Source organism: Onychomys torridus, chromosome 7, assembly GCF_903995425.1.
Source record: "Onychomys torridus chromosome 7, mOncTor1.1, whole genome shotgun sequence".
Classification (NCBI taxonomy): domain Eukaryota; kingdom Metazoa; phylum Chordata; class Mammalia; order Rodentia; family Cricetidae; genus Onychomys; species Onychomys torridus.
This window is the reverse complement of record NC_050449.1, coordinates 46,142,129-46,168,720: the sequence shown is the minus strand read 5'-3', so window position 1 is coordinate 46,168,720 and position 26,592 is coordinate 46,142,129. Positions and strand designations below refer to the sequence as shown.

The following is a 26,592-nucleotide window of genomic DNA, read 5'->3' as shown; positions in this document are numbered from 1 at the left end:
AACTCCACACACCACTGCCCAGGACTCCCCTGGCATCTGTTCCCTGCTGGCAATGTGTACAGCTGCACAAAGGACAGGGAACCAGGAAAAACCCACATAACTCTAGCTAGCTTATGTCTACATGAGGTGCATTGTTGCTAGGAACATGCTAGCTTTGGAATTCCATTATAATTCATTTTTATCCTTGAAATAATTCCGTAAGGTGTGTTTGCTTATGTTGTAGATGATGCTGATTAATTGTCCCCAGTGATTTGTCTTTCTCCCATAAGGCAAACAACCACCAACACCAACCATGGCTGTTGGCATCTTCCACGGTTTATCTCTGTGCTATGGAAATGACATTTTCCAGCGATAAGCTGCTCCTTTAGCCTGGTTCACGGGAATACAAATCTCTGTGAGTTGTTCATCTAAAGATATGTGATACCACACTGCCTTCTAAACATTTGTGTTTATACCCAGTGGGCACATGCTATATCCAGCCTTAATCAGGAAGCCTCCCTTTGCAATGAACTATGCTAAATGCAGACTCATGGCTGTTTGAGAAGGTGATGGTTGAGTGCTTGTCTCTAAATAGTACACCTATACCACCCTCTCTAAGGCTCAGGGACTATCGCCGAGGATGGAGCTGAAAGAATGTAAGAGCCAGAAGCCAGGGAGGAGGACTGAGAAAACCCGTGTTCTGGGCATTACACAGCCATCGTAGACATGATCTCACAGCTGAAGACTGGGCCTGCGATCAGTCAAGCATGAATCACAGAGAGACTGATGTGACCACACACATCCTCACCCCCACCCCCCCCCCCACTGAATTATTGGCTACTGATGGATTCTGGAGGAAAAACATCTAGTTTCTTCATTTGTGTATTCACAGGTGAGCCCACCAGGATGCAGTAGACTGCTCAAAATTCATGGTCACACAGACAAAACTGGTCAAACTCAGTGGGTCACAAGACAAAGACAAGAAAGGAGGGAGAGTAACAGAGTGCATTATCTGTATGTATGGAATTGTCTTAAAGGAATAGATAGAGATAGAGATAGAGAGAGTTAGAGACAGAGATAGAGAGATTCCATGTGATGCAGAGCCAGAGCCATGTATGAAACAATTCATGTAAGCAATTGCTATCTGGAGCCACTAAAACTTGTAGGTTATTTAATATACATTATAACTTATGGGAAGAGACTAATCCATCTTATTATCTATATTTTATAGCTAATAAAACTGAATTACAAATAATTAAACATAGAATTGCCTGAGAATGTATCATTGAGAAGTGGCAGCTCTAAGATTCAAACTAACACAGTCTACACAATCCTTAAGGTTTTCCAGTTTTTATTGTTCATATTTAACACACTTTGTGTAGATCTGACTTGGTCTTATTATCCTTCAGAACCAGCCCTGAAATCCCATGTAGTCCACTGCAAGGAATTTGATAAGAAAAATCTATGGTTGCATAGAGTCAACTCATTGGGAAGCCAGAATAAGAAAAAATAAATAAAATAAAAGGGTTAACTTACATATTACTTCCTTTATTGAAAATGTAAAATATACCTTTGAGTTTACTTGATTGTTCCAAGAAGCAGGTAAACTTTACAAATATCCTCTGTTATCTTATTTGTATATGAAATTACTCTTTTTAACTACTACATGATCCAGCTATACCCACTACTAGATATTTAACCAAATGAGTCAGAGTCAACACAAAATGCAAATTCCTGCATGCCAGATCTATTGAGGCACCATGCAGAATAGTTAAGAGTGGAATCAATTTGTGTGTTCACAAACAAATGAATGAATAAAGAAGATGTGCTATACATACACATACAACAGAGTATCATTCAACAACAAACAAAAGCAAGATCATATCCTTTTCTGAAAAATAGGTGAAACAAGAGAGCATCATGTTAAGCAAAATAAGCTAGACTCAAAAAGATGTATTACATGTTTTCTCTAAGGAGTAAAATGTAGGGGGAAGAGAACATTAGACTATGAGAATAGAGGACAGGGGTAAGGGGCAAGGGGAAGATAATAAAGGGAAATGGGAGATCAGTAAGATAAAAAGTTATATGTATATATGAACTGCCACAATGAAAGCCATTTTCATATGCATTGATATGCACCAGTTAAAATCATACTCTGCCATCTGAGACCTCAGTTGACTCCTCTGTCTTATATTGCAGGTTTCTGAAAGAAAGCTGGAGCCAACATTCTGAATTGAAGTAGTCAGTGAAGCATTAAGTTGGGGAGGAGAATGAAGCCAATCCGGATACACTAATTGGCAAAGTAAGTCTGTGGGCACCTGGGCTCAGGTCCTGCTGGGAATCTCTGGGAAGTTGATTAGAATGCATTTCACAGGGGTGTAGAAGGTATAAGGAAGCTTATGCACTTCTCATCCAACCATCATTTTTATTGGCCACATTCTCCTTGGGGACTCAACTGACTGATAACCCTGTCTTGTATGGACCTGACACATGAGGGGAAAATTGTAAAAAGGAAGTCAGAATGGAGCAGGCACATGAAGTAGAAGCTGTCGGCATCTTTCATGGTCATGGTCGTGGATGCCAGGGAAGCATGGGTGGGACATTCAACTTCTGTATATCAGTAGCATAGGAACAATAACAGAGACATTGTTCTTAAATTTCAAGTGGGCAGAAACTACACTGATAGAAAGTTGGCAATATTTGTGCAGAAAGAAACAAGTTTGGAGGATGAGAAACAAATAACCAAATTCTCCTGCCTAAAAATAACACATATCACTTATTCTATCTCATTGGCTGGCAATAGTCATTCTGGTCACCAAGCACTTGGTTTTCTCTCCTCATGTGTAAAAATACACTCACTTCTCTCCTTAAAGAAGGCCACATGCAAGTCCCCTTAGGTCATGGAATTGGGTTGCCCATCCCTTTTGTCCTATGCACATGGTAGAAAATGGCTGGACACAAATTGGGTAACTGCAATAGATATCCTTATTTGGAACTGGAAATAAGGTATACAAAGCAATGGTGACCAGTGGCAAGCCTCACATCTTACTGTGCAGACACCTTAAAGAACATCTACAAGGAACTGGACACCATAGGATTCTGGTTCAGTGCCCATGAATGGCTAACCTATCTATTTCCTGTATGAGACCTTTTCTCTACATTATATGATAAGATTCTTTTTTTTTTTTTTTTGAGACAGGGTTTCTCTGTGTAGCTTTGCACCTTTCCTGGAACTCACTTGGTAGCCCAGGCTGGTCTCAAACTCACAGAGATCTGCCTGGCTCTGCCTCCCGAGTGCTGGGATTAAAGGAGTGTGCCACCACTGCCCGGCTGATTCATTTTTTTTATTATGCTCTTTGATGAAGTTTAAGGGGACAGTGAGGATATGTCTTCCACAGGGAATGAGTAGATTCTTTGGTCAGCTTCTTTAGCATGGAAAGCTGAGGAGCCTCATATTATTTTAAATCTTCAGTAATCATAGTTTCCTTTATTTTAGGTCAAGATTCTTTTGGCAAGGGTCACACTTAAGAGCTTAGAAAGTGGGTTGGGGATTTAGCTCAGTGGTAGAGCACTTGCCTAACAAGCACAAGGTCCTGGGTTCAGTCCTCAGCTCTGGAAAAGGAAAAATTAAAGTAAAAAGGGCTTGGAAAGTTACCTATCTGTATTTGCTTCCACCGCTTTTGATAATCAAGTTAGAAGTTCTTTTCAAGAGCGGTTCTCAGGTCTGGTGCCTTTCTTTCCTTCCTCTGTGTTTTTGACTCTCCATTTAGTGAGAAGTGTTTGAGCCAATGCAGGTTTGGTGGGAGACTCAGTCATGTTATTTGTTCTTTTCTAGCCCCTGAGTAGTTTTCTAATTAAGAGGATTTGTGGGGCACTGCCTCCATCTGCAGGTTTAAGAGTTTTATCCTATTTGTTTACTTACTCATTTTCATATGTGCATATATGTGTATATGCATGTGTATACCAGTGTGTGTACCTGGAGGTCAGAGGACAGTTCTCAGGAGTCTGGTTTCTCCTTCCGTTAGGGTCCTGGGGATCAAACACAAGTTGTCGAGCTTGATGACAAAGTGCCTCTACCCACTAAACCATCTCACTGTCCCCTTGTGGAGGTTCTTAAAGAGCCTGTGTCATCGGCACATGCTCGACCTGAGTTTTGATATAAATTTGAATTTGAAATTTTATTACTCAAAGCCTTTTTTAGTTTCATCATTCAGTGTTTGAAGCTAGAAAGCAACTATGATCATTCTGCTCCCCTAAACTTCTTTTGTCAGGTGTCTGGGCACAGTGAAGCAGTCACTAATGCTGATAAGTGATACTAAGGACTAGGTCCCTTTCTGGGATAAATATGACCATGTGATTCCAGCCTTTGGGACTAGTTTTCAGGGGAATGTGAAAACGTTTAGAGCTATAGATAGGTTAGAGAAATCCTGGGCCTAAAGCCATTCTGAGGGGATGTCAGCAGAGCAGGATGCTGAGAAACATACAGACAGCGAAAACCTGACTCAAGAGGTTTCAAAGGGAAATAAGAACTCTGTTGGAAACTAGGCTACAAGCCATTCTTGCTACACTCTGGTAAAAAGAAAATCTGGGTGCATTCTGCTTATGTCTTGGAAATTTAAATGAAGCTGAGTTTTTGTTAGGTGAAATGTATTCTAGATAGCCTAACATTTGTGCTGTGGCATGGTTATTACTCACAGAAATTACTGAGGTTTATACCAAATTTGAAGTGGGAAGATATGAGAAATGTGCACTTAAGAGAGGAACGACTTATGAGTGAGTATAAAGTTGTAGACAAGGTAGGTAAGGAGAATGCACCTGTAATTGTGTCATTAAAGAGAAACCCTGGGACAATAGGAAAGGGATTGTGAGGGCAAGAATTCACTCATCAAAGGCTCAAACTCGAAAAAATTCAGATTTGTCCAAAGGGTGAGAGACGAAGCTGAAAATCCCATAGGAGGGGTTCCTTGTTCAAAAACAAACCATCCGGAGAAGAGTTTGCCCTGGGTTCTTCCATGGTGCAGAGAAATGATTACAACAGGGCTAGAGATTGGCAGACTGCATTTCCAACTGGCAGTAGAACTTGGCAGCATGGTCTTCATTGTGCTGGGTCTGCAAGCATGCAAAAATACCGGAATTAAGGAATCAAAGGGCCCAGACAGCTGATGAGGGCAAGTAATACACCAGGATTTGATTCCCTTCAAGGAAACTCTGGTGGGCCATTGTGTGAAGCTGTGACAGTGAAGCCTGGGTTGCAGTAGAGACCCAAGCATGTTAAAGATGCAAGGACTGGGAGACATCCACTGAGAGGCAGGCATGTGATGCAACTGTCACAAAAGAATGACTATATGTATCTCGGGCAGCATATAGGTATGAGGCTATCAAGGGAGAGGGATCTTATGTTTATTTGTATAAATATGGGCATGGGCATGCTGTCACATGTGTGTGGAGATCAGATGACATCTTTGGCTACTCAGCCTCATCTTCTACCTCATTTCATGCACAGTCTCTTGGTTACCACTACATAATGCTAGACCATCTGGCCCACAAACTTCTGGGAATTCTCTGTTTGCCTCTCATCTTGTGGTAACAGCTATGAGATAACCAGTGTGTGTACTTCTGCATCTGGCTTAGTCTGGTTCTGGGGATTCAAACTCAGGTCCCTCACACTTATGTGGCAGGTATTTTACTCACTGAACCATCTTACCAGCCATGGAGTTACTTTTGCCTGACTGTTTTATAAACCCCTTTAGCTGACCCAGAGTGTAGATCTCTACCTGGTATTGCCGCCATTCAGGTCCAACTTGCTACCAGGTAGTCTGCAATAAACTGCACACTTACAATGTATAGGCCTGCTCCTACCCTCCCCAGTTTCCTAGCACTTTGGAATGAGTTCTTATACGCTGGGATCAGGTCTTTCTGGACCAACATTATCGTGCAATTTGTATCAGAGTGAAAAATATACTCTGATTTAAAATGGATGCACATTACTTCTGCTTACAACCGATTGGCTAGAAACAGTAACATGGCAGCAACCCAGCCTCAAATGACTTCCCTGTACACAGAAGAAATAAATAATAGAAAATTTATTAAGGGAAGGAACTAATGCCAGAGTCAACTACTAGAGGCAGAGACTTAGCACAAGAGATTCACACAGGGACATCAACTACCTTCTGGTGGACCTGAGGCAAGGAAGCATTGTCTCTCACCATCTCAGAATGCCCATCAAGCATTGCCCACTAATGCAGCCATGGGTGACTCAATTCCATCATGAGTTCCAAGACACAGTGTTAGGAGAAGTTTCTGATTCCATGCACAGTACAATTTTTAATTTTTAAGAGATTAGAAGATTATAAATATTGTAATCCACTGATAAGTTCACCGTGAATAGTGACCACTTGGTGAACATGTGACATGTTCCAGGAAGGGGACTAAGCAACTTGTCTGTTTTTCCATGAAATCCTTTAGATAAATTATCATTATTTTTACAAGTATTTTCCCTCTTAAAAACTTAGTTCTTCGTTGCTTAGCCCAATCATCATCAGAGAGGCTTCACCCAGCAACTGATGGATACAGATGCAGAGACCCACAGCCAAATATTAGGCAGAGCTCAGGGAATCCTGCAGAAGAGGGGGAGAAAGGATTATGGGAGCCAAAGGGCCAAGTTCACAATGGGAAAACATATAGAGTCAACTGAACTGGGCTCATGGGGGCTCACAGAGACTGAACCCAACCAGAGAACTTACATGGAACTGACCTGGGCCCTCTGCACATGTGTTGCAGTTGTATATCTTGGTCTTCTTGTGAGACTCCTGGCTGAGGGAGCAGGGTCTGTCTCTGACTCTATTACTTCTCCTGGGACCCTTTCCTTCTGCTGGGTTGCCTTGTCCAGCTTTAATAGGAGAGGAGGTGTCCAGTCTACTTGTAACTTGGTACCCCATGGCTAGTAGATATACATGGAAACCAGCATTTTTTTGAAGGGAAGGGAGAGGGAGTGGATGGAGGGCATGGGAGAGGTTACATGGAGGGACTAGGAGAAGGGGGGAGGGAGGAGAAACTGTGATTGGGCTGAGAAAAAATTAATTAATTGATTAGTTAGTAAAAATAACCCAGATCATAAAGAGGTCCAGTGACATACCTAAGGTAGTACAGTCAGTGAATGCTAGCTCTTAGATTCAAATACATGTTTACCAGAGTCCAGAATCCTTATTGTCCAACATCCCATGACAGCTTTTCCAGTGTCCAGTATATTATTATTATTAGATTTTCACTCTCAGAAACTCCTATTTTAATACAATAATATATCACCCAAATCCAATTTTCTTCTTGATATCAAAACCCAGCATCTCTGAGTTAGGTGATAAGCAAAAAGAAATACCTTTGTTTCAAAAAATACCTTTGTCTAGCTAATACCAGTACAGTCTGAACCCCCCAATCCCAAGATGTTTAATTGTTGTGTTCAGATGCTGGAACAACAAGTTTTATTTACATGTGCCTAATTTACTTCCATGCTTGATCCTCTTTGCTCTCGATTTGTCCTTGAAGGCATTTTTGCTTAACAGAGCAAAAAGATCAATAATCAGGACTGCTTTATTAGCCTCCACCAATGGCAGAATAACTGTCTCATTGGCTGCATTTCTGCAGATCTGTTATTGGTCTTCAGTCCTGGACATTTTATTATAGGTCTTGGTCAGGGAAGACAGATTGAAGGATTAAGAGTCCCAGAGAAATGGTGGACAATGGCTGAATCCAGTTACGCTTGAAGGCAGAGACTCCCCTGTGTATCCTGATAGGATCTCCCCTCAGGTGTGTGACAGCCTCGTGAACTCCAGTATTATACTGCAGCTTCCACTCCTCGTCTCCTAACAAGACTTTCTCTTCTTCCTTCACTTCTACTTGAAGAAATAGCCCCTTTCCATCATGGGTCACAGATTCAGTCTCCTTTCTAGATCACAAAGTCTATGTTTGAATTCCTTTTGTAATTTGGCAATATTACTTAACCTTCTGCAAAATGATGTTCACTTTAAAACTGCCCTCTGATAGCATTATTGTTCCAGATCATTAAGATAAAGAGCCTACCTTAGGAAAGAGATACCATGATAAATGAAGACCTCATGGGAATAGGGAGAAACAGAGTGCTAGGGAAGTTCCCAGGAATCTACAAGGATCACCCCATCTTGAGGGGAATCTGATGGTTGGCATGTCAATGAATAGAAAACCAATGAATAGAAACTCTCTTAATAATAATAAGAAAGAAAGAAAGAAACCCTCACTAAGACACACACACACACACACACACACACACACACACACACACACACACAAACACAGAATAAATCCAACCAAGGGAGTGAAAGCCCTCCACACAGTACACAGCAGAAGATGGAAAAACCACATATGCTCATGGGTCAGAGGAAATAATCTTGTGATCTTATGAAAATGCCATTCTACCAAAAGTATTCTAAAAATTAATATAACTCTACTCAAAATTCCAAAGCGACTCTTCACAGACAGAAAAAAATACAAATGATTATAAAGAGGTGTAAAGAACCAAGGATGGTCAAAGCAATACAGAACAAACAGGATATTGTAAGAAGTATCACCATACCTGATTTAAAATTATACTACAGAGTCATGGTAATATAAACTGTGGTACTGCCACAAAAAGCAGCACATAAGTAAATGGAATAGAACTGAGGACCCAGATATAAACTCACACAACTATGGTTACTTGTTTTTTTTTTTTTTTGTTTTTTGTTGTTTTTTTTTTTTTTTTTTGTTTTTTTTTTTGACAAAGGCCAAAATAATACATTGGAGAAAACACAGCATGTTTAACAAATGGTGCAGAGAAAACTGAGTTTCACCACTGTGGCGGTCTGAATGGGAATGGCCCCCATAGACTCAAATGAATGCCCATAGGGAGTAGCACTATTAAGAGGTCTGGCTTTGTTGGAGGAGGTGTGGCCTTGTTGGAGAAGTGTGTCACTGTGGGGGTGGCCTTAGAGGTTTCCTATGTTCAAGCTAACCCAGTGTGGCACACAGTTCACTTCCTGTTGCCTGTGGATTCAGCTATAGAACTCTCAGTTCCTTCTGCAGCACCATGTCTGCCTGCATGCTGTCTTGCTTCTTGCCGTGATGATAATGGACTAAACCTTTGAAACTGTAAGTGAGCCCCAATTAAATGTTTTCCTTTATAAGAATAAAAAAAAAAAAAAGAGCTTACCTTAGTTTCCTGCAGTTGATATGGCAAATTACCACAGACCTAAGTGTTTAAGAGAACACAGAAGCTTCTCTTAAGTTTCCAAAGTCAAAAGTCACTATCATCAGGTAAGAGTCACAGTATAAACTGGGCTATGAGCCCCCTGCGGCAGGCACATCGTCACCGTCTAGGATTGCATTCCCCCATGAGTTTGGTTTATGGCCACTTCTGGCTTCTCCAAAGCCAGCAGTGTTGAACCCTCACAGTTCTCTCCCTCCCTTTCTCTCCTTTTTCCCTCTACAGCAAGTCTCTGTGAGCTACCCTTGAGGTTGCCTTCAGAGCTTGTCTGTACAATCCACGATTGTCTCTGCATTCCGAGACCCTTACTGTTCCGATGTCTTTGGCTGTAAAGTAATATTTGACCTCCTAAGGCAATCATCACCATGTTGGCTGCTTTCCTCACCGCAGTAACAAATTACGGTGACTGAAGGAGGGACGATTTTATTTTGGACTAGAGTTTCAGAGGACGGTCTGTCACTGGGAGGAGTGGTTGGAGCAAGAGGCAGCTGTTCACATTGTGAGCACGTAGAGATGAATGCTTAAGCCCATTCCCTGCTTTGAGTCCAGCTGTGAGCTCCAGCCTATGGGATGACACTATTCATGTTCAGGGCAGAGCTTCGCCTTTCAGTTAAACCTCTCTGGAAAGAGCCTCCCAGGCATGCCCAGAGCTGTGCCTCCTACACCTTCAGGGCAATTTTTAGCCTGCCACAGAGCCTTTTAGAAAGTTTTCTCTATATTTTTAATAAACTCTAATTTGAGGATAATGTGTTCACAAATATATTCTTATATAATTAAGAAGACAGTTTCAAATGTCATCTTGGGAAACAATTCTCTTAAATAATAATTAAACTTTTTGATAATTTATGTACATCTTTTTTTTCAGGAATCTCACAATCTAATTTGCTGCCTAGCAATATATGTACACCAACTTTGTAGGTAACATATTTACCTCCTCTTCCTTTGTGGCTTTGATTTCAAACTGTAATGACTTGTTAAGCCTAAATTACACACATATGTGGGTGTGTGTAGACTAGTATAAATCATTTCATTCTTTGAAGAAAAAAGCAGAACCCCAGGCAATATGCTAGAGATATGTGTTGTTTCCAGAAAGGAAGACATATGTATACTGAAGGGGAAATAAAGCTCATATGTGCTGGCTAGCTTTACGTCAAGTTGACATCAGCCAGGCATTTGGGAAGAGGGACCCTCAACTGAGAAACTACTCCCACCAGACTGACCTGGAGGCCAGCCTGTGGTGTACTTTCTTAACTAAGGATTGATGAGGAGGGCCCTGTAGGTGGTGTCACTGCAGGGCAGGTGGTCCTGGGGTGTTAAGAAAGCAGGTTGAGCAAGCCATGAGGAGCAAGCCATTAAACAGCATTGTCCATGGCTTCTGCTTCAGTTTCGGCTTCCAGATTCCTGCCTTAAGTTCCTGCATTGACTTCTCTGGAAGAAGGGTAACATGATATAAGCAGGAACAAACCCTTTCCTCCCCAGGCTGCTTTTGGCCATGGTGCGTTATCACAGCAATATAAAACTAACTAAGACAACATGGTATACATCACTATAAGCAATATTATCCTAGGGTGAAGTCAGACCTTGTAGCATTTAAATTATGTGGGTGTTTTTTTTTCTGATAAAAAAATATGAATAGATGAAGGGAAGTGGGGAACACTGATGGGTTCCTTGTTGCAGAAGCATTTGTAGATCATGTGATATAGGTTCTTTGAGCTTTTGGTGTGTGACTGGCACTGTGGTAGGTTCCTGAATACACCAGTGAGAGAAACCCCTATTACCTTGTATTTGTATTCGGGGAAGGAGATAGATAATAATCATAACCAAAGTGTTATGAAGTGCAGAATCAAACCAAATTAAATAGTAAGAAATAGGATGAATATTGTCTCTTCTAGGAACATAGAGGTTGTCCATGTAGCTGAGATGGTGGCTTTCAACTGTGGCTGAGTTTAGACTATGGGCACATCACTGATGGCAACTCTCATGGAGGCACTTCAGGCAAGTAGTTAGAAGCCAAGTCTGGGATGCTGCCAATCATTCTACTGTGTGTAGGACAGACTCCTAGTACATAGTTGTTTGATCCAAGGTATCAGAAGTGCGGGGCTCAAGAGGCCCTGTGCTGAAACTTGGAGGATGAGAGTGGATTTGCTAGGGATTGAAGTTGCAGGGATGATTGACAGAGTCCAGGGGCAGATAGCCCCTTGACACTGGTAACCACTTGGACTTTATTCCACATGTAGTGGAGAGGCAACCAGAAAGTTTCAGTTAAGAAAGCTAAATGGATCTTATTTACATGTTAATTCCTGGCTGTTGGATATAAAATGAACTCTAGTTGCTTCCCCAAGAATAAGAAGAAACAACAATAATGTAACTATTAGAGTAACCCATATAATTTATCATAATGACCATAGTGTTTTAAAAATATTTCCTCAAATGTTTTGAAATGTCTTTCAAGATTTTGGGGACAGGGGGGTATAATTTCCCTTCTTTGATTAGCCAGATCTAGTAACTTGAGTCTCATTAATATAATACAATGGAAGTAACAATGTGAGTTCTGAGAGTGATTTGTAAAAGGACAACGTTTCTCCTTTTGCTCAGTCTTTGGCAAGAGACAGAAGGCACTCATGTTATCTTTTCTGTCATTGAGACAAAAATCTTTAGGGAGGAAGGACGTATTTTGGCTCATGGTTTCAGAGGTTCGAGGCTATCTGGACTCATTGCTTTGGACCTGGAAGGAGGCAGAATGCTATGGTGATGGGAGCATGGGCCAGGGGCTTCTTACCTTATGGTGACTAGAAGCAGAAGATGTGGGAGGAGACATGATAAATCTTTCCAGGTAATGCCCTTAAGTGATCAACTTCCTCCAACTAGGCTCCTCATCTCCCCCTTATCACCTCCAACATAATGGTATCGTATTATAAACCCATCTAGGGTTTGATCTGTTGATTTGGTGAGATCCCTCAGTCTCCAATCACAGCTGGCAGTTAGGTCTGACACAGAAGCCTGTGGGAGACATTTCATATTCAAACAAACAATAACGTTATGTGTAAAGAACCTCAAGATTCTGGGAGACTCCATGGACTGAGGAACAGAAGCTCTGCCTGACATCATGCAAAGGACTGAGGCTTCTATTGAAGGCTTGTGAATCAACTGTCTTGGGATCAATCCCCTAGATTACTACAATCCTGGCTGAGGGTTCATAAAATCCTGACCTAGAGTCACCCAGCTGACTCACTCTTAGTTGGCTCACAAAACTTGTGAAACAATAAATATTTATGTCAATTTTGGAATATTTGGTTGTGCTGCAGTAGATATTCAATTTAGACAAACTACCAGGATGAGCTGAGGTGCTTGCTGATGAAATATGGAATTAATAACGTGTAGAGGTAGTTTTAAATACCAGCTACAACACTGTGACCAAATACAGAAAGTGAGAGTGTAATATTTATGACTATTTTTTCTAGTTTGATATGTTTATATATATATTAGGCAAATATTTTTGTTTTCCTTCTCTCTCCCAATCTGCCACCATCTAATATAAGATATATTAATAATAATTAACTATATACTCAAGATGTAAGAAGTAGAGCTGGCTAGAAGAAGGAACAACACACAAATGAAACGTTTTGTCTCTTAAGGAGACAAGAGTTGGCATATTTTCGTTGGTGGGTGGAATAACTTTCATGTTTGAGAGGAAATGTGATTCTGTTGTTGTCTTTATTGGGAAATTAACACAGTGGTGATTTCAGGAGCTACACATAAGCATCAAGCTGGCAAGGTGTTACACTGTAATATCTGTAATGAGCCAACTTGCCTGGAATGACAATTTCCCAGAATCCTCTTCCCTGTATGTTTCTGGTTAGTTCTGAACCATGGATATATTTTATTAGTTTGGGATTTAAAAGTGATGGCACAGTCATGTTGCTATTTAATGCTCAGTCACCTGAGGCAGATGCTTCTGCAGCTTGCATGTATTGATTATCTGCTAAGCCATCAGTTTGGTATGAGATAACACTAAAACCTGTCACTGCATGACCTTTCCCCCCTAAATTTTCCTTCAAGTTGTCTGACTTGTGGGCCAGATGTGTACAAAGAGCATCAACTTCTTCTATCGCAACACAACTACCCAGGGGAGGTAGTAGGGATAGACATGGGTTCTAGTTCAACCTTATGTATTTCCTCAGGCTTCTCCTCTTTAGGTATACATCCCTTTCCTGTCATGGCCTATATTTTATTGCAACAGATTGCAGACAACAGCATTACTAAGACCTGTTAACAAGTCCCCTCTTAGATGCTTTCAGTAGATCACACACACACACACACACACACACACACACACACACACACACACACGCACATGCACACACATCCACACACATGCATGCACACAGAGGAGGAAAGGAAGGCTCATATCACCTTCAGTTGAATCCCTAATGTTATAGTGTTAGTGGTGAGACGTAGTTGGATTTTCAATTCAGATTAAAAACAGAACCTGTTGTCTGATTGTACTTTCTCAGGGTTTTTGTTTGACTTGAGCTCTTGCTGTAACTGACCAGGTGGCATTAAAAACCCGAGGGTAGAGGAGAGAGGATAAATAGGACATTTAGATTTCAACGCTTTACATTTGAGATGCCCAAATAACCAAGTGAAGGCACCATGGAAATAAATTGTAGCTCAGTAAAGAAGTCCAAGCTGACATAAAAGTTAGGAGTGACAGGGCCAGGGAAAACGGTGCAGTGGCTAAGGGACTCGCTGCACAAGCATGGGGTACTGGGGTCTGAAACCGGGTCCTTATGCTTCCACAGTAAACACTCTTGCCCACTAAGCCACCTCTCCAGTCCTCCAATACTTCTCTTAATATAGTGCTTGGGGAACATCACTGTTCGTAAAGATAACCTTCCTCACATCCTGGAATGCTAGTTAGCTGGCTCACTTCTTTGGAATAATTATCTTGTGCCCACCCCATTCATGTGACCCACTCAGGAGTTCTTCCTCTTGTCTCATGACTACTAACTTCAACTTCTCCATCAGTTCCATCTCAAGGACCCCGCAGGTTTAGTTCACTTCTTGAGTTGCTCCACATCTCAGTTTCTTTTAATTTCCATACTCCACTACCCACTGATAGCAGAGCTTTTATACAATCCCTTCAGAACTTTACTTTTCCTCTTATCCAACTTAATTCTTTGTTCTTTGTTGGGTGTTAGCTTCTGGCCATTGCTTTGCTGTTCCAACTTTAGGAAATAGAAGGGTATTTTTTGTTCATTTGCTTATCTAAGTACAGATTGTCATGAGAATCCCAGTTGTGTTTGGCCTTCATGAAGGAGCTTTGACTGTGAATATTTTCCAGCTGTCCCTGGAATGCCTATGTAAAAAAGTCTGTGTTCTAGATACATCTCAAAGTACTCAACATACTGCGACCCCTGCCCCCTTCTATCTGCTTCAGCAGTACCTTTCAGTACTTATTGAAGAAATTGGATCAGGAATGATAATAAGAACCTGCATGCCCATCTATTAATTTAGAAGGATGTGTTAAAATTCAGAAATTCAATGTTACCTTTGTTTTGGAGATTTTGGCACTAATAAAGAAGACACAAGTCAAGGTGATTCTCAAATCATTTTAACAGGGTAACTAATGTAAAAGGATGAGAACTGCTATCCTGGACTGCTTTCCATTTCAAAGTTGATGAGGACACTGTTCTGCTGGCAGGAAAGATAGAAAATTTATAAGGGTATGCAAGGCAGATTACACTGTGACCTAGCTGTTGAATTTTTCATCTGCATCATAAACAAAGAAGGACAAGAAACATTTGTTCTGCATTTCAAAGAACTGTCCATGAAGAGCAACTGGAGTAGGAAGAGAGAGCAATTAAATTTCAATCTTTCACATGTCACCCCATCTAAGGACACTTCTGTCTATGATTTCTTACTTCTACTTTTAATTTTTTTTAACTTATAAAACTCCTATCTCATTGGGAGAATGAGTCACTGAAGAGCAACAATCAAGAGATTGTTGATCCCAGGTACATTTATGGATTCTGAACTAAATGTCACTCGAGTATTTCACTGTGGCAGTGATTAATGTGAAGAGACTTTCTCAGCTTTATAACCCTCTTACACCATAAAACAAAGCCTGGCAATTATTCTAAAGCCCATGTAAGATGAATTATACTCATTAATGTTGGCATAAAGTTAAAACTGGAAATACACAATTAGTGCTAAAACTAGAGTAGCCATAATATTACTCTAATGAGTGGTCCAGAGATTTTCAGTGTATGTGCAAAGAATAGGCATGAAAATTAAACACATGTTTCAATGGGCATATCAAGTGACCTTTGCAAGAGAGGATGCTTACCTTCTCTGGGGCAAAATTCTCTAACATCAACTAGGTCAACTGTGTCCTTGTTTTCATATCAGGAGAGTAGTCAATGATGGTGTCTGAGTTAGATACTACTATGTTTCAATTTCTGCCTTGCCTTACTGTTAATATAAGGGTGGTTTCATGTGCTGGAATTGATTTTTATTTCTTTTTGTATTTGCATGTATAGTTACAGAGATATCTACAGTAAGCTGTATATTTTAATTAATTTGCAATATATGCTATTAAAGCAAGAAATGCCACCAGTATCTATGAATGATTTTAGTTTAACAAATGGCCTTATTCAGCCTTAAAACTGCTTTTAATATACACACTAACTTCTTAACATATGATAATAAATGTTTGCACACATCCAAGAATGCTAAGAAAAACAGTCCCTGAGAAATGTTGATCATTAGGAATTTAACCAATGTATTCAATATACTCAGGCTCCTTTGAGACTCCACTGCTCAAATTTTATTGGTATAAACTAAAGATCTGAAGGCATAAACAAGGCTATGATACATTGCCATAAGGCAGAAGTTGTGAGCATGTGGCCCCAAGGGATGTCTCGTTATGTCAATGTGGTGTTTGATTTGTATTGTTTGATAAAGCATTGTTTGATTTGCCAGGGTTTTAAGATGGAGTCACAAAGGCATCTGACTTTCTCCTTTCCTGAAATATCAGTGTATCTAAGCATATCCGTGTTCTTCTCCGTTTGCTTGTATGCTAATAGATGCTGAACACTCTGGGTTTTTGTTTTGAGTCATGACTTGTAGCATTTCTGCTTCTCCAGTGTAAACTCTATTCTGGCAACTGGTTTCAAGATGCTAATAGAATACTGGTCAAGTGGAGTTGAAAAGAGATACACGCGGTTTATTCCTGCAAATGGGCATACATCAGCTCTATTATATAAGGATCAATGCTGTTACTCAGCAAAATGGCCAGAAGTGACTAATTGACCCTTTTAAATAAGGCAGCCTCTTTGGTGCTGCATAGTTTCTAGCTCATCCACGGCATAGTTTAAATGAATTGCTAAGTTGCTTAGGGACTCATTTTGTGTTTGTGATCTCTTGCATAAGGAAATTGTTATTTTTGGAGAATTAAGACCTGGAATATTAAAAATTAAATGATTACAATGTTACTTAAATTGCCACAATGTAGTTAAGGCCTTAGGCAGAAAGCACCAACTCAGTTGGGAAACAAGGTCAACCACAGACAGGAGAAACAGACCCATGCATGGCTCTAGTGTCAGCACAGGTGGAGAAGGCAGCTCAGTCTCCTGGAGAACTTGGCCTCTGGGATGGGCAGATATTGACTGGAGTAAGGATGTAACAATGTTAGAACTATGGAGCTGGGCATGAGAAAACAACTGGTTTAAGACAAAAGGGATGGGTGTCTTATAGACAAATTTCCTCAACAACAAATATTTCTCACAGATTTAGAGGCTTAGAAATCTAAGAATAAAGTGCCCAAAAGTCTGATATTGGATGGCAACACACTTTATGCCGGCAGATAGGCACCTCCTTACTGTGTCTTTCACAGAGTGGACCACAGAAAGAGAGAGAGCAAGCCTCTCTGTGATGGATCTGTTCTATAGGATTTCACTCTAATGACCTAATGACCCCCGAAAGGTCCCACCTCTTAATACCACACCACTGAAAGTTAGGCTGTCAGTGCAGAGATTTTGACGCAAACAAGCATTTAGTCTATTGGAGCTGAGAGCCCAAGCAGGCATCTACTGGCGCATAGTGGCATGCTACCTCTCTCATATTTCTGTGAAAGGTATGGCCAGATATTGCCTGCTCTATAAGAAAAGCAACTTACCATATCCACTCTGGTCCTCTGCTTACTTCTCCACTCTGCTTCCATGAAAAAAAGGATGAACCAGCTTGGACTTGTCATATATGTTCATGCATGGTAAACTGTTCATACATACGTTCAACTCTAAGTAACACCTTTACTGTAGACTGTTGTTGGATATTTTCCATTACTTATTCAGTACATACTTGTGCAACATCCCTGAGGACATAAACAGCAACCAAGTGAGAACTTTCACAGGCCATGTAGTCCCTGTTCATCCTAGCAAGGGAGCCAGCCGCTGTCACTTGTATTTTGGGCCAAGACTCCAAGGCAGGTAGGCAGTCGTAAGACACTGTGGAAGAAAGAAGGAGGTTTCAGATGTGCAGTGATGGGAAGGTGTTGGCGTGGAGAAGCAATTGGTTAGGTAACTGGAAACAAGAAATCCCCTAGGGATGATTAAAGGTATATGGTTGGATTATTTATTTATTTGTTTGTTTCTGAACTGTAGCCAAAGCTGGCTTGGAACTCAGTCTACAGCATATAGACTGTCCTTGATTCCTGTCAGTCCTCGCTCTGTAGCCTTCTATGTGTTGGGATGTAAACACGAGTCACCATGCCCAGCAATGCTTAGCTTTCTCTAGTGTTACCTAAGTAAGAAGCAGGGAGACTAATTAGGGAAATGGTTATTAATCAGGCCCTAGCTGCTATGTCTAGCCATTATAAAAGTCACTACTTGGCTTCCTAGGCTATTGCTAAAGATAGCAGTCTGACTTTTTACAATTACGGTTATTGCAGACTTTCATCTTGAGCTGCTTATATTGGATCATGGGTTGATTTACTAGGCAGGTTGCTGTAGATTGCAGGCCAGAGTTATATTTTCTTTCTTTCTTTAATGATACTATCTATGTATTTTAAATATTCACATTTTATAGAAACATATAAAATTATGTTTTATACTAAATATATATTCATATATTTTATGTTTTCCTTTCTTTTTTTAAAACTTTTATTGATTTTTTGTGGATTTCATATCATGCATTCTGATCCTACCCATCCCCTGTCCCCTCACATCTGCCCACTGCCCTTGCAACCTTCCCACCTCAAACAAAACCAAATTTAAAAGAAAAACCAAACCAAACCAAACCAAAAAACAACAAAAAAAGAAGACTTGTTGTGGAAATGCAGTGTGGCCCCTTGAGACACACAGTTCAGCCTTTAGTTCATTCATCTTTCCTTGCACATGTTCATTTCCATGAGTCTGGCTGGAGGCCTCTGGTTCCTGCTACACCACTAGTAATGGGCCCTCATTGGGACTCCTCTTGGATATCCTGTTGTTGTCCTGTGTCCTGGAGATCCTGCTGTTTTGGATCTGTAGGTTCATCCTCTTCACATGCTCCAACAGTTCATAGGTTCAGTGGATGTTGGGAAGGGCCAGCTCACAGCCCTGGTTCTGGGCCTGGGTGGTAGCTGGGTTATTAAACTCTCTAGCTTTCCCTCATTGTCACTACCCAGATGAGCTCTCCAGCACTGCCTCAGATAGCTCACCTAATGCAACCTACAGCAAGGAGTGGGGCCAGTTTTCCTATCCTTGGGCCCTCAGATCCAAGTCCCCCTCATTCATATCACCAGGGCCAGCTGAACTGTTTTGCCCAGGCAAGGTGCAGGGTCCTCTCTCCTGATTGCTGCAGGGGGAATGCAAGGCAGGGGTGGAGGTGAGGGTGGGGGTGGGTTGAGGATCAGCTCTTCTACTCTCCATGCCGTCAGGGCTGGCTCTCCTATGACCCAGACCACAGGGTCAGTTCTGGTGTGCTGCCCAGGCAGGGTACAGAGCCCCCTCTTCTGTGTGCTGTAGCTGGTATAGGACACATCTGATTCTCTCATTCTTGTGACTCTGGGGCCAGCTCTGACCCCTGCCACAGGTAGTAAGCGGCAGAGGGGCAAGGGCATCTTTCCCTCATGCATGCCACCATATGGCAGAGGAGAGGGGGCAGAGTCAGTTCTGTTGATTTCACACTCACAGGGTTGGCTCACCAGTGCCAACAATAGGGTCAACTCTAGTGTGCTGCCCCAGACTGGGAAGTGGAGTTATATTTTCATACATGTTCTGGCCATCGTCCTGCTGCGTATTCACTTTCTTATCTGCTAGTCCTAGCTGCCCTTCTGATGGTCTGCCTTTTTTCTGCCATACATTTTTACCTTAAGGGTACTTGCAAGTAGAATCTCATCAATATTAATTTCTCCACCAGTAAATACACACACACACACACACACACATGCATACACACACACACACACACACACACACACACACGTGCGCGCACACGCACACATACACACATACCCCCAAAAGAAAATTTTAGGTGGTGCTAGGATGTTAATGGAAATGATGTGGAATGGTTCATGTCTCAGAACTACAAAGGATAAATAGGAATAACCAGAGAGCATTCAGGCCTACTCTGAAACACACGTCTGGTATTTCCAGTGGGTTTTGGTGGGTTGTCTAACTTCTAATTTATTCCTTTACTGAAGGATTTTCACTGATAGCTAAACTTGTCAGTGAGTATCCTGGGATATCCAGTCTTTGGAAGGGGTTAACTACACCCTGTGCATTTAACTTCCCAGACTGCACAAGTGAAAGAAAGCTAAGGAGGCGGAGGCTGTTGGAGAAGAATGACTGAGCGATATGAAAGTAGATAGAGTATAGAACGAGCTGGCTGTTGTCCCCTGGAGATGACATGCCCTTATGCATGCAAAGATGCCATTTCTCTTCTGAACTGAAATCAGGAGACGTCCTCACTCTCTGTTTAGTAATTACTCAGAGAACATAGTGGGTGCATTGAATAGGCTACTGACTGTTCTGCCAAAATGTACAGTTTTGACAAGGGAAGGCATTGTGTAAGAGAGCACCTAAGCAAAAGGGGTGACATTCATGTAGCCAGTGAAGGTGGTTTTCTGGATAGTCATTGCTGGGACTGAACTAAACCCTCTGGCCAATGGCATCATCTCTCCTCCTACTCCAGGATGGCACACACAAATAACACACACATACTTGACAAATGGAAAACAGGAAATTGAACTTCTAATGTCCTTGTGGTTTCATAACTGCCACTTTGCTAGCCCAGCATAATACCTAACTACATTTTAAATATGTCCTTATGTTCACAGAAAAGTGTAATCCTTACTCCTTATCAAGAAAACTGTTTTTTTTTCGTTTTTTCTTATTTTTATTTATATACATATATTTTTTTTTGTTTTGTTTTGCATCAGACAGAGAACATTATAGCAAACCACAAGCAACAAAATGTCTACAACCCAGCTCCTGCATCTGAGGTTCATGGAATATTGCAGAAGGGGTGGGCAGAAAGACTGTGAGAACTAAAATCAGGGGGTTTGCTAGGAGACACGGTCTCCTAGTAATGTCAGAAGATATACCCATAAAGTCTCACCAACATGACTGTCTGAACACCAGCCAAAGAAGGACAGATGCCAATAGGTATGCCAAAGTGGATGGAGGGATGCTCACGAAACCTCAGCCTGCTGAAAGAATTACAGGCAGCTAAGGAATGCTAAGAGAGGCTAAGCAGCCTTCCTCAGAGAAGAGCACACCGATTGGTTATCCAGTGCCAAACAGTCAGCCCTGCAAAGGTATATTTAGGAATACATGTGTTTACACATACACACATATGTATATAATAACAATTAGTGAGAAAGGAGGCCAGGCATTTGAGAGATATCAAAAGGAGTATATGGAAGAGTTTAGAGGGAGAAAAGGGAAGGGAAAAATGATGTAATTATAGAACAATCTCAAAAAATAAATGAAATCATTTTTAAAAGCTTAATAACAATGCAATTACAGTTAATTGATTCTATGCAGGAAATGCAAATTTAGACACACCACTTTCAAGTTATTTCTGCTGATGTAGTTTTCACATTAAAGAATTAGCTATATCGTTGTATATAACTGTATAAATACACAAGAACATACGTTCATAGTATTTGGCTTGATTAAAATACTAAGCTTTTGAGGGCTAGGGAGGTAGATCAGTCAGTAAAGTAATCATAAATGTAATATAAAATAAAGTAAAATGTAATTACATAAGATAAATGTAATCATAAAGACCTGAGCTCTAGCTTCTGTGCCCATGGTGAGTTGGTGTGGTGGCATGTGCTTGCAATCCCAACTTTGGACAGGTGGAGACAGGTGCCTCCCTGAACCTGAGGTCAGTCAGCCTCACTGAATCAGTGAGCCTCATGTCCCAGAGAGAAATCTTGTCTTAAAAAACAGGTGAATGACACTGTGGTTGACCTCTGGCCTTCACACACACATGCACACACAAAACCCCACACACGCACACATACATAAACAAAAAAAATAGTAAGCATTTGAAAGTTTGGGTTTCATGCAATGTGTTTTTTTTATCTATTCTGGCTTTGAAGCTCTTTGTTCCTATACTATTCTGCTTTATTCCACTTCAGAAACTGAAACTGATTTTCCTTTTGTCTAAAATTCCCTCTTTTAATGTACTTCTGTTGTCAGAGATGATGAGGCGGTTTCTTTCTATTTTAGCTGTCTTTACAGGAACATGAAGACCTTCCCTGCCTTTAGCTTTTATCTTTTATGCGTATCTGTGTATGTTTGTGTGAGCATGCATATGTTATGTATGTGAGAGTCCAAGGACACCAGAAAAGGGTGTCAGATCCCCTAGAAGTGGAGTTATAGGAGGTTGGGAAGTGTCCTGCCTGGGTGCTGGGAACCCAACTTAAGGAGTAGGAATCTTAACTGCTGAGCCATCATCTCCCCAGCCCACCTCTCTCCTGCGCCCCATCTTCCCTGAGGTTCCCATTGTCTGAACTTGAGTTTTCAGACAGTGCCCATAGTTCAGGCGGCAGAAATATATAATATTCATTGTGATTGCTTTACACTGTGTCCAATATCATGTGAAATCCTTATATTTTATGGTTCAACAATGATGCCACTGGAAATCCTGTTCTTTTTATAGTATTTCCAGATGACACACTGAGCTGCTCATCTTCACATTCTCCACGCCAAGTGTATTAATTATTCTTCTTGTTGCTGTGACGAATTACCTGACAAAGGTAACTGAAAAAAGGGAAGACTATCTGACCTTCGGTTTGACCCACAGTCCATTGCGCTGGGAAAGGCATGGATGGCAGTGAACGCATAAGGGAGATGGCATTGCCTCTGTGGGCAAGACACAGAGAGAGAGGAATGCTGGTGCTGGCCATGTTTCCTTTTTTTGTGTCCGCTTTCTTTCAGTCTAAGATCCCGGTACATGGGAATGTCACCGACACTGAAAAATGGGTCTTCCACCCTCAGTCCACCCAGGACACACCCTAGCATGCTCGCTCACAGGCGTGTCTCCCTGGGATTCTAACCAATCAGGTTAACAATGAAGGTTGACAATAACTAGGTCCCGAGCAGAAACAGCCATGTAGCTTTGCACCGTTTGCCATGCTGTCTGTTTAAATACAAGTACAGAACGCAAAGGAAACGTCAAGAACCTCAACGGCATCCCTGTTTTATCCAAATGTTTAAAGAAACCGAGAAGTCACTGACTTTTTTTCTGGAAGCATATAAAGTAAGTTGCTGACAAATGAGCAATCATTGTGCTAGATTTCAACAGAAAGATGTCCTTATGTTTTTGGCTGCCTTTAGGCAGACTAGTCAAAAGCAAGAACAAAACGGCCCCTCTCTTCCTCACAGGAGCACATGGCTCAATAGCAAATTCACTCCTTCCTCTTGGTGGCCCACGACGCAGCAGATAGGAACTGGGCGAGATCAGCTTTCATCCCCACTCCATCAGATGGCTTACTAGATCCTGGAGTAGAGTCCCTACACTGGGCGGCACAGTTAGGCAGCTTTGAATGCTAGCTGTGTCAGGGTTCCACCATCCATCAGATAAGCAGACCCAAGACAGAGGTCCTACTCCAGTGAGGTGGCTTAATTGATGATAATGCTGTCTGGAGAGGTTGAAGTCCATAGGACAGGCCATCAGAGAGGGTGGTGACTCTGAATGTGGGCAGGACCTGCCTTTAGGAAGGCCTCAGGCCTGCTCTTGATGCCTTGCAACTAATGCACCAGACCTCCTGGATCATCCGGGTGAACCTCGCACGCGTAGAGCAGAGTGACAGTAGTGTGTGAGCATAGTTCTACAAACTGCCTGAGAAGCAGCATTCAGAGTTTGGTTGAGTAGCTGGGGCCTCCATCTTAGCTAAGTTTGCAACTACCAGTGCCATTAAGGATTACAACAATTGCCTTTTCTCTGAAAGATTGCTCTCCATGCATGGGTGCCACCTGGCTTGGGAGGCTAAGAACCTTAAGGACACTGTATAAACAATATGTAACTGATATGGAGTTTCTTGTCTTTAGGAAGATGCAGTCTATGGTATACAGTGTCCCAGCGTTCCATCCCCCATCACCAAAGCCAGACTTTCCCTGGGGTTATTGGCCAATAATATTGGCTCTTCATCCAGATCATCTAGGCTTCCCTCACTTGTTAATGGGTTTCCCTGAGGCTCAGTAGATCATTTGCATCAGACTCTCTGTCTCAGGCTCTGGTCTACACAGCCTGACTTATGCAGTGAACACACTGCCCAGCTATACCAGCAGCTATGTAAGTGGGAGGGCTTACAATTTTTTTTTCTTTGTGCCTCCTCACCAACTTTGTTTTTATAGAAATACTTTGTCAGACTTAGCCTATTCTCTAAGTGTGAAAAAGTATGGTGTGTTTGTACGGTAAAATGTAGTTCCACTAGGACGGGCCACGGGCCATGGGCCTGGTGTGCTTGGAAAGAGTTTAAAAGAGTTTTCTGTTAGTGGCCCTCTCACCACTCCCAACCCCTGTCACCTCTACTGAATTCCTTATTCTCTTCCCTGTTAGCATTTCTGATGCCATGAGCTGGCCAGTGGCAGCCTGTGGGCATTGCTCAGCCCAGCCTTCAGCCATCACTGGTAAGAGGACTGCTAACCTTTGTCCTGTGAACTATAACTTGCCCTGTCTACTAGGCTTGTCATCATTGGCTTGTCATTGTGAGAGACAGTCACAGCAAGGGAAAAAGTGGAGGAGCTGGCTTCTCCCCATGGTGTTTGCCTTTCTGTCTCTGCTTATTTTTGGTCAGCTCAGCAGCCCTAACTTGCTACTGAAGGCCTGGAGGACTCCTGGAGAGCTGTTGATCACTCCAGTGTGAGGCAGCCATTGTTGAACTATCTGGACCACATTCTGTGAGCCAGCCTGACAAAATCTCCTCTTAAGATGTTCTATCAGCTCTGTTTCTTCAAAGACCCTTGGCTAATATATCAGTTCTCTCAAAACACTTGCTCTCTTCTGTCTCCTGAGTGAAAGTGGAGAGAAGTACATGAAACTAGAAAGTTATTTCATACACAATCTTAAATTAACATCCTCCATGTCCTTGGTAATCAATTTTCTATTTTTTGTCCTTAGACAGACACCCTGCATTTTTCAATCAATAACTATTTAAACATTACTGCCCACCACTGTTGTAAATTTAAAATGTTATTATTCCAAGTGGGGATATTCACTGAAATTATGAAGAATACTTCTGAAGAGCTATAGAAGAAATAGAAACTGTAGGAAATAAACCCTTTCAACTTTCCTCTGCTTCTCATTTATTTCCTTATTAACTTAACTACATTGATTATGTAGTTTGTATTATGGTACATATTGTATCTTATATAACAAGCATATGATATAAGATTTGTTGAGCAATTACCAAACAGCAAAAGCAGTTTTCTGAGCCTTCCACGCATCCTTTACTTTCACGATCCTTCTTGTGTTGTTCGCTCGGTCTAGAAAATCTTGAGGTCGACTTGCAACCACACAGTCTTAGGTCAATCCAGCACTGTTGTTTAGAGGCATGCACCATAATTGCATGCCTCTTGTTCTCCAATACTCACACGTAACGATACCTAGTCAAAGTGTGTTATTTCAGGATTAAATACAATAACGTACACAAATGCCTTTGACGTTTTCCCAGATTCAGAGTTAAAATGCCTAGCAGGAACTTAGTAACGGTTTCGCTGCCTTTTTCTTTCATTTCCCTTATTAAAACCCTTCCAGGCTTAGTTCCAATCTGACCTCTCTTGGGTGAAATATTTTTCTTTTTTCTTCTTCAGTCACTCAGTGCAGTGTGTGTTCATTTATTAAGCTTCATTTCATTTTGCCCCACGTTGGAGTTATTTGTTCATAAGTCTTATTGCTTTCTATAAGATTTTAAACCCATCAAGGGCAGAGAAACCTTCTCATTTCCCTTTGATGCTTTCTTTTTCCTCTTCAGAGCACTTAGTGAGTGCCTTGCAAGTAGGGGGTCCTCAAGAATGTTTATTAAAATAGACTGACATGAACAAAACAGGCTTTGCAGATTAAATGGACTTGCCTATTTCAAGAACCTCAAAAGAGTATTTGGAAAGGGGACAAGTGAAAGGCAGAATGGTCCCTGCATGACTTGCTTGACTCACTGCTATGACAAAACACCTAACAGAAGAAATCGAAGGGAAAATCCATTTATTTCGGTTCACAGTTTAAGAGGAATACAGTCTGTCATGGTAGGAAGACGGGAGGTGGGGCTTATTGCATCTTGTCAGGAAGTCAGCCTGTTTTTCTATTCTACTCAGTCTAGGGATCCTAGAGACTTTTTCCCTTAATTACCTTCTCTGGAAGAACCCTCACAGATATGCCCAGAGGTGTTTTTAGGTATTAGGCAATTCTAAATTCCAGTCAAGTTGACAATGAAAATTAACCATCCCAGGCCCAGTCTGTGTTTTTTTAGATCATTAACAAGGTTAAGATTAAAGGTCTGTGTTGTCTTGAAGCTGTGACAAGGATATTTGAGGTTAACCAAATGTTTGTAAGGAATTCACTCTCCATGGATTTTTCATTGCTCTGTGGATAACAAAGACATGCCTCAAAGATGTGACATTTTTCTTTCTAGAGCTCATTCCATGCATGGCGCCAGACTTGGAGCTTAATGTTGCTTGCATAATGCCTGTCAGAGGAAGGGGAAAGGCTGAAACTTCAAAGTATGAGGAAACAGTGAGGGAGAAAGTAAGATACACAAAGGCAATTTTTCCCTTTACTGTCTCAGTATTGACCACAAGTCTCAAAAATAATTGCGATGGCAAAAATTTTACAACTTAAAGAAAAAC

General features: G+C 41.4%; 1 long non-coding RNA gene across 1 annotated transcript in view; it reads left to right on the top strand.

Annotated features, from left to right (window-relative positions):
- Window positions 1-213: 213 nt before the first annotated feature.
- Window positions 214-26,592, top strand: part of LOC118587842 — a 76,005-nt gene continuing 49,626 nt past the window's right edge. Inside the window, exons 1-2 of the long non-coding RNA XR_004945477.1 lie at window positions 214-871; window positions 2,179-2,281. This is a non-coding gene — a long non-coding RNA (uncharacterized LOC118587842). The remainder of the gene's footprint in view (window positions 872-2,178; window positions 2,282-26,592) is intronic.